The sequence below is a fragment of the Puma concolor genome, chromosome B3, assembly GCF_028749965.1.
Source record: "Puma concolor isolate L17-30 chromosome B3, mPumCon1.1.hap2, whole genome shotgun sequence".
NCBI classification, from domain to species: Eukaryota; Metazoa; Chordata; class Mammalia; order Carnivora; family Felidae; genus Puma; species Puma concolor.
This window is the reverse complement of record NC_141672.1, coordinates 98627773-98637181: the sequence shown is the minus strand read 5'-3', so window position 1 is coordinate 98637181 and position 9409 is coordinate 98627773.

Here is a 9409-nt window from a genome sequence, read left to right as displayed (position 1 = left end):
TTTGTACAACTCTTGGGAGCCCCCTACTTGGTACATGCGATATTGCTCAATTATTTAATAAAGCCAATTGGATCTTCAAGTTTACTCAGTTGAATTTTAGTTTTTAATACTAATAACAGTAGTAGTACTAATAGTAATAATACCTAACTGCTCTAACATTCATGAAACACTTTGAAACACATTTTATTTTAATCCACAGTATATACAATTTATGTATATATATGTATATTTACACATTTGTGTGTATATATACATATATGTATATACATATATAGGTACACATGTGTGTATATATATGTACACATATATGTATATATGTATGTATATGTATGTGCCCACTTTACTGCTGAGAAAACTGACGTCTCAGGAGTTCTGTGGGTTCCCTCCGATGATACAGCCATTACTCATCCAGGTCTTACAAATTCCAAATCTTACATTTCCCTCCCACCATTCACAATCACAGACTCTACCGTCTAGATGATCATTTTTTACTAATTACACTGGGAAATTAAAAATAACCAACTAAGCCACCCAGGTGCCTCAGGACGGTAAGCATCTTCCGGATACACTCAGGTCATAATCTGGCAGTTCATGAGTGCAAGCCCCATGTTGGGCTCTGTGCTGATAGCTCAGAGCCTGGAACCTGCTTCAGATTCTGTGTCTTTCTCTTTCTCTGCCCCTCTCCTGCTCATGCTCTAAGACAAATAAATGTTAAAAAAAAAAATCAACAGGGGCCCCTGGGTGGCTCAGTCGGTTGGGCGTCCGACTTCGGCACAGGTTGTGATCTCACAGTCCGTGAGTTCGAGCCCCGCATCGGGCTCTGTGCTGACAGCTCAGAGCCTGGAGCCTGTTTCAGATTCTGTGTCTCCTTCTTTCTCTGACCCTCCCCTGTTCATGTTCTCTCTGTCTCAAAAATAAATAAATGCTAAAAAAAATTTTAAAAAATCAACAGAATATCATCCTATCCACCTCCTTCACCAAACACCTATGCTTTGAGATTCACACACTCGCACCAAAAAGAGGTATCTTGTTTTAATCAGCAAAAATAGTATTGTTCCTGGATAAATGTATTCATCTCTGACAAATAGGTCTTATAAATTCCCAGATGGGTTTCACTTAAAATACTTTGTGTTCAAAGGAAGAGGACACTAAAATCCATAGGACTTATCCAAGGGCACCAAGCCCTTGAAGCCACATAAGGAGGTCTGGTCTGCGAAGTCATTTCGTGTATTACAGACCCAGGCAGGAATGGTCACAAAAACAAAGCATCTTGTCAGGCATGGAAATTTTTCATCAGATCTAAACAAAAAGGATCTTTCTTTAAAAAATAGTTTTGACACACCTCAAGATTAGGCTCAGAGCCAGTGTCACTGGTAAATAATAGTCTGGTGTTTCTTTTTTCACTGGGGATTGTTTCTCATGACACTACAAATTAAATGAGGCAGCCAGACTCCTAGAGCTTACAGTTTTACCAGGAGAGCCTTATGTTTAAAGTCCAAACAAAAGGGCTAGGCTACCTTTTGAAGGAGTTTAAGAAAAGCCAGAATTTACAAAATAAAAACATGCCTATCCTGCTTGACTAAGGGGCTTTATTTATATCAATACCAAGACTCTGAAAGTATTTTTTCCTCACCTCAGAAGTCCTTCCAATTTCAGGTGTGTGGCAAATGCTAATTGCTACAGAGAAAGTAAGCCTCTCTCCTGAGGAGGAGAGGCTGTATTACCAAACACAGATCCTTTGGGGTTTGAGATCTTGACAGGCCCCAAACAAAATCATCTTGTTTTTTTTTGTGTCCTCTTCCTAAATTAGAGTGTTTTTATATTATGAAAAAGATATAATATGATGTGGTTTATTATTTTTAAGGAAAATGTCCTGCTGTTTGAGATACTCTGTGAAATAAGAATCTAAGGTAATTGCTATAAAAGTCCATGAATAATAACCAATCAAATCACTAAGTGACCTTTACCCCCTCCGTTGAAAAACGAAATAATGCCAACAAATTCTCTTTGTTCTGGGATATACTCCATGAAACAAAATGCTACTTTGTCTTTATAAAAATCATTGACTGAAACAATACTCTGATTCAATATTTGGTATACAACAGCTGTGAAAGCACAGTTTTCTCCTGATTGCTAATTCCCATCTCACCTGGGGATTCTTAGTTCTAAGCAGGCTCACAAACACATAAGCCATATATCATCAACACAGTTTACAAACAACATTGCATCTTCAAGGGGAAACATTCATTTTTGAAATCAACAGTGTTTATATACTTGTGCTTAAAGACATATGTTGATTGTGGTATACTCAGATGATTCGACGTTCAAAAGCCTACGATTTAGTCAAAAGGAACAAAACCTTTCTTCAGGATTAGGAAAGGAGATCTGCTTTTTCATTTTCTACTAAAAACCTGTATTAGGGCACATCAAGTCTTCTAAATTTGCCCAAGATCATAAACCAGTGTAATTGCCCAAATTATCCCCAAGCTAAAATTTACCCCTAACCACAAGCTAATAATATAGTGTGGTCTGTCATTTTTTAATTCATGAAAGTAAAATATAAATGGACGAGGTAAGTAACAACATCTTACATCTTCCCAACACTAATCTTTTTTTCTAAATGGAGTCTTACAACAATTCTGTGAAAGAGAAGGAAAAGTATCATTAATTCCTTTTGAAGTCTCAGAAAGAGGACATGCTTTCTGCAAGGTCATCCATTTGGTAAATGGCAGAACTAAAAACAAATCCAGTGTATTGGCACTGAATAACCTTTACTGTTGTCTACAATAATCCAGTCAGCACCCAAACTACAACTGATGGCCAATCTGCTGTCAATTAACTCTAGCACTAGTTCTGCAAATCTGGTCCCGTGGTTGCAGTGTTCCCGAGAAGCAGCTGTGGAGCACCTACAAACCAAGAGAAGACTTTCAGGGTGGTATTTCCACACCAAGGAAGAACCCAACTCTCCCTCAGTATATGCCCCCGGTTTTCTGCGTGCTCATCTCTTTCCAACCGCATCCTATTCTCCGCAGCTCCACCTTTTAACAGTTTCCAGCAGCAAACAAATCAGGTCACCTCAATAAGGGAAGCTAACACTGAAGAAAGAAGGGACACATGGAGTCACAGTCACTTCCGAGTAGCACTCAAAGGTCACAGGAGCAGTTTCCTGCAAATCATTGGGCTTTTGGTGACTTGAGTTGTCCCAATCACCATCATTGTTTCTACCGTAAACACCACGACGCATCAAGTATGCAATGAAGAAACCCCTAGAATATAAAACTTGTTCTTTTTAGTACACTCAATGACAGACACATGGAGATTAAGTTTTTCCAAGGTCTCTATAATAAAAAATTATTGAACATCTATCATGTGCCAGGTTCTAGACTAGATTCTGAAAATACATTAGTCTTAATACAGAAAACAGACATACAAACCAATGGTTACATAGCTTTCTAGTAGGTGCTATAAATATCTGCTTTCAGTGTAATTGTTTCCACTTGGGTGAATGGAAGGCATCACAAAAATTACACATTTGATCTGCTTGTATGTTAAGTAGTTCAGTGAACGAGTGCAAAAGGTAGTATTGTATTCCTGCTGCGGTTCATAAACATACAAATACAAAATGAATACATCAATTCCCATGAGAAGTCCTTACCAACCAAGTGCTGAAATAATTTAGTAGAAAAACCCTCTAGGATAATGTATAGAATGGCTTAGTAAGCACCAACTACGGAAATACACCTCACGCATTTCACTGCTAATAATTGCTCTGGTAAGTAATGAGCACTTCAATTATTATTTCTATGCATAGATTCTCAAAAATATTAAGGGCAGAAAAGTCTACATCTATATTCCAGTCTAGTATTTTTTTTGATAACCTTTCTATGCCTTAAGTGTCTTATTTCAAAAAAAATCATATAGCTAGTCACTGCACTGTCCAGGTTAGTTTCTTTCTACCATATTGCATTCTCTATTGTTGTAATTTAATAGTTTATGGTAAGAGAGATCTTTTATAAGATATAAAACAGTAGTAGTTTGAGGTCAGAGGGTCATGTTAATAAAACCCATTGAAGTTGCTATTTATTTTCCACCTAATACAAGAAGGAATAAATCCCCAAAGAAGAGAACATGTGGCAGGGTAAGAAGTTCCAAAGGTGAAGGACAGGAATGGAGGTAAATATCCAAGACCAAGAGTCAGGAGACCTGCATTTTGTTGTAATTCATTCTTGATAACTCGTCTTTAACAAGCGGCTTGTCCCCATCCGATTCCGTTTCATCACCTGTAAAACTGAGTCAATAGTACCTGGCTGGGAACCGTGTACTTGTAGGTTTGCCTGTATTAATGAGTTGGGGTGTGAACATGTGTTGTATTGCTAAAAGTATTTATATAAACATCTCCTAGGAACCTTTCTCGTTTATGACGTCTATTATTGCTCAAGGCAGTCTCCCAAATGTGGTACTAGTAACACCAGTGTAGAAATGAGGACACCTTGTTGCCAAGAGTTTATATGATTGATCCAACACCAATTACCTAGATCACAGAGCTTTAGTTTGAACACATTGCTCTAAGGCCATTGCTTTTTCCGTTGAAAACTCCTTTCAACTAACTCAAAGTCCATTCTGGTTCTAAAACTGGATTTTTAATACAGTAAGAGATATTAAGATGCTTCTAGAAAATGTAAAATGGCATGAAAATAGAAGGTGGCCATAACACAGCATTCATTCACACAGCTGGATCCAAAGCACTGCAAGCTCCACCCATCTCCACCTACACGCCAAAGTATAAGTATTCTGAGTCTTTTATAGCCCCAAGATAAAGTAATAAATAGCCATAATTTGTCGTGACATTTAGAAACTTGATACACCACTGAAGAAGTTATTAGATTCGAGAGCTAGAAGGATGATATTTAAACAATTTGACTTCCTTTCACATGCAATATATAATCTCTACAGACATTTGGCTAACTTTAATGTCAACCAGAATATTTATTTTTGCTTTGCTTGACTCAGAAGTCAGCTTAAAAATGAAATGCTTTTTATTAACTTAAGGTTGCAGACGTAAATTTCCTTTCTTAAAATGAGCTATTCAATGACAACTTTCTTATGAATTATAAACGCAGTATTTTTAATAAGCCTATAGTGACCACCAACCAACTTTGAAGGCTTTTACCAACATTAGAAACAGTTTTTACCACAGCAATGAGGAGTTTGCAGCATAACAAATAAAAAGGGGTGTCTGGGTGGCTCAGTCCGTTAAGCATCTGACTTCAGCTCAGGTCATGATCTCACCATACCTGAGTTCGGGCCCCTTGTCAGGGTCTGTGCTGACAGCTTGGAGCCCGGAGCCTGCTTCAGATTCTGTGTCGCCCTCTCTCTCTGCCTCTCCCCACCTCACACTCAGTCTCTGAAAAATGAATAAACCTTAAAAAAATTTTTTTTTAAATCAATAAATAATTAAGCAATAAAAGCAATCCATCCATTCCCCCATTCTCACCCAGAGAAAATATTCTAGAAGGATGTGCCTTCTTGTCCCAGAAAACAGAGGATGCGTCAAGATCGGTGTTCCAGCTACCTGGGCCTGGCTTTCCTATCTCCAATGATCCTTTTTCCTCCTGCCACAGGGCTGGTTCAAATGCTCTACCCACTACCTTGAAAACACCCTCGTGCCCTAATCTAATTTCTATTCATCCTTCACAACAAAGCTCCCGTGTTACTTTTTCAAAAAATTACTGAGTCTCTTGACTTATTCAGTCCTGAAAAAACGAAAACGACACCAAAAAACAACTCTTATGAAATATACATTTCATTGTTGTACAAATAAGACTTCCAACAGTAACCGCAATTAGTTAAGAAGGCTCCCTCACTAGATTCAATCTCGAGGAGGACAAGGACCATGGCTTTTTGCTCACCAGATACTCAGGGCCAAGAGGGTTTGAAACATGTAAAATACTCAGGTTTTGTTTTTGGGGGTTTGGTTTTGTTTTTGAGAGACAACAAGTGGTTCTCCCTAGAGAAAACTTCATCTACTCTGCCTCCATGCTGCATACCCTCCAACTCTTTGTCTGGGGTTTATTCACAAGAGGGCCTTATACACAAAGAAGCTAATAGTGTGTAAGAAGACGACAGTCTAGTTAATATTACGAGTATGCCATTTTTTAAATTGATGCCTAGAGAAAAAAATCCCACAAAGAGGTTATGTACAAATTAATATGCTATAGGGTTATCTTAACAGAAGTATGAAAACAATTGTAACATCCACAAGAAAAAAAATGGTAAAACAGTACTTATCCAACAGAAGACTGTCTATACCTTAAAATGAGTAGTTGCAAGGATTTTGTTATACAAGGAACAAACTGCTCAAGGGCTAAATAAGGATGAAATGCAAAATTATACATTATATTCTAATATACAGAAGCCTGTATTCATGTATAAAGATTGACAAAGAACATGGAAATCAATAGGGTATGTGAGTATCATCATCAGTGTGGAGAGATTTTAATGAAGGATTTTAGTTTTTATAAGATTTATATCAAGATACTAATCTCAAAGTATACATTTAATAATACTCAGAGGCTGGTTGCAGAGCATTTTTCACCAAAACTTTAGATACTTACCTTGAAAATACTGTACCATGTTATATGTGGCATGTTTTCCAGTATAATACGGACAACTGATTTATGCTTTTTAATGAAGACTTAAGTACCCACTGACATCTAGTCTTACCCTTGGAAATTGATTTACAATTATTGCCTATACTTGGCTACAATCTAAAATTCACACTGTTCCAACCAAAGACTGTGTCAGCTTCTTGTAACATTAGAGCATGCCTACAATCACACGAGGATATTGGAGATGGACATGTGCCGGCCAGGAATGTACATGAGCTTTTTTACATTTTGTTTAGAAATCAGCACCCAAGCAGCTCCAAGGACCTGTCCTCTGAGAATCATTCTGATTACAGCCAGGGAACTAATTTATTATTCAACATGGGAGGCAGTATCCTAAGAGCACCGATTCGCTGAAGCATGCATGGTCGGTCTCCTAGGAAAACAAGTAGACTCTCCTGATAACGCGCGCCAGTATGTTTGTGATGCGCCAGACTGGTCTCTGGCTCGCCAACCATTCTACTCATTTCATTCTCCCAACTCCAGAGTAAGCATTATTCTTAACCCCCCGCTTTTTAACAAAAGGAAAAGAGACATCATAATGCTTACATAACCTGTGCAACGTCACAAATGCAGTAAGTGTCCAAGCCACAAAGTGAGCCCAGAGCCCACACATTTAATTATTACACCGTATTACCATGACAATGAGAGATTTGCAAAACTTCAGGGGGGAAAAATATGTTAGATAATGACTGCTCCAATTCTGTATTATTACAGTCACATGAATTTTAAAGCTGCTTATACCTCCACTTAAGATAAGATTGGAGAAGACATCCCACTGTTCACTCCTCCCTCCTGCAGTCAGAGACACACAAACACTGCGCCTGTAGAAAAGTCCCTTGTGTCCCCATCTTTCTAGAAAGTACTCTAAAGCACTAGGTAACACCCCAGATTCACAAGCACATAATTTATACTACCAGATCAATTCCATGGTATGTGGGCTAGAGGCTCTCTGATGACAGGCGCTGGCAGGAAGAAGCATCTGGCTGAGGATCCTTACTTTACTACTAGTCTTTCGTTTGGAAAACAGCCAGTTTTCGGGTCCCTGTGGGTCCAGCCGTCACCAGGCAATGGGAGCGTGCCATCTCCAGAAGCCCCAGACAGCATGTACTTTCAGCTACAAGGACTGGGACAGTCCCAATGCTCAACCCTGACTTAGATTGATAGCAGGGGACCCACATAGTAAAGACTCCCTAGACAGGGACAAAAAGATCAATATCACAGACCAATGGTCCTCTAAGGAAGAGGGAAGATCATTTACAAGCTATGAAAGGTTCAACGTTGAGATATTATTTTCACCTCGGCCTTAACCAAAAAGACCGTGGATGAGTGTGACATGTGACAAGAGGGGAGGAAAATAAAAGACCTTTAGGAGGGAAGTAAACAGTTGTGGACCACAGAGGAAAACAACTGGGCCTGAAGCCAAATACCTACTTCTTTCAGGCAGTTGCAGCCTGGGTGCCAGGTCGGGAGGTGAGGGGGGAGCAGGGCCTCAGGGCACCGTGGATTTGAATCCCTCTTGCTTCTGCAAATGAGTTGCCTTTAGAATCAAAAACAGAAGACAAGCACATAAACAGTGAATTAGGATGGAAAGTGGATAACCAGTCAACCTTACTAAAACAGAATTTAAAAGCCATCCAAGTTTTGAGCAAGGAAAATCCTAGCAGAAGCCTCTCACTAGAGGCAGGTTCAGAACATATTACACAAGCATGCACAACTTCTTCTTAGAGTCTCACTTCTCCTTCTGGGTGCTCTTCTTTTGATCCTACTGCTACCAGAACGCCCAGCCCCAGGAAGATCTGACTCTCCCGAAACACGTGAAACTAGACAATATTTTATGAAAACCCTGCCATTCTTTCTCTTCCCTCCGCTAAGAAAATTAAATAAGGAAGGAATACTCAAAGTAGTGCATGCCTTTCCCTCCATTTTACAGATTAGAAAACTGAGATAAAGACTAATGAACAGAATTCAAACAGTACCTTGATTCACACGGATAGATTATATCTTATATTTCCACCAGCATTCGTCAATGTTGCAAACTAGCAGTCTAGTCTTCTCTCTTGTCCCGTAAGAGAGCGGACACAAACTTGAATTAACAGAGAAGCGAACGACAAGGAAAAGACAGGAACCCCAAACAAGCATTTCGTCTCCGTATTTATTGAGCTCACAAGCTATTACCACGTGGTGAATGTGAGGAAAACAATCAGACAGTAATTAGTAACTTGTGTGAGTAAGAAGCAACGGGTAGGGAGCAAGTGGAGTTTGTGATCAAGATACATTGGCTCCAGATGGAAAGTAATTTCCTGCAGGTGACGTAACAAGTTACTCCTGGTCCCATTATAATATCTCATTAGCTAACCTTGGGTGTTTTCGCCCCGTGGTGGCGCTTTCTGCCCTAAGCTTTTATTCTAAACCATTTATGTAAGTATAAGCTATTTCCCCACACATCAGTATAGCTCTTTTATTTTTTCATTAACGAATATTTAATGTACTACAGTGTGACACTACTGATTTATTTTTGTTTTAAACTTTTACTGACGTAATAAGCAAAATGTGATACTTTGTGTTTTAATTTTTATTTTGCTTGCTAGTAAAGTTGAACATGATTCTCAAACAGGTGTTTATTAATTGAATTCCATCATTTATTAAACATCCACGTAAATCCTTTGTTCATTTCTCTTTTGAGGCCTTTGTGACATTTGTTTGTATGAACACTTTATATATAAAAATTGTTAATCCTCTCT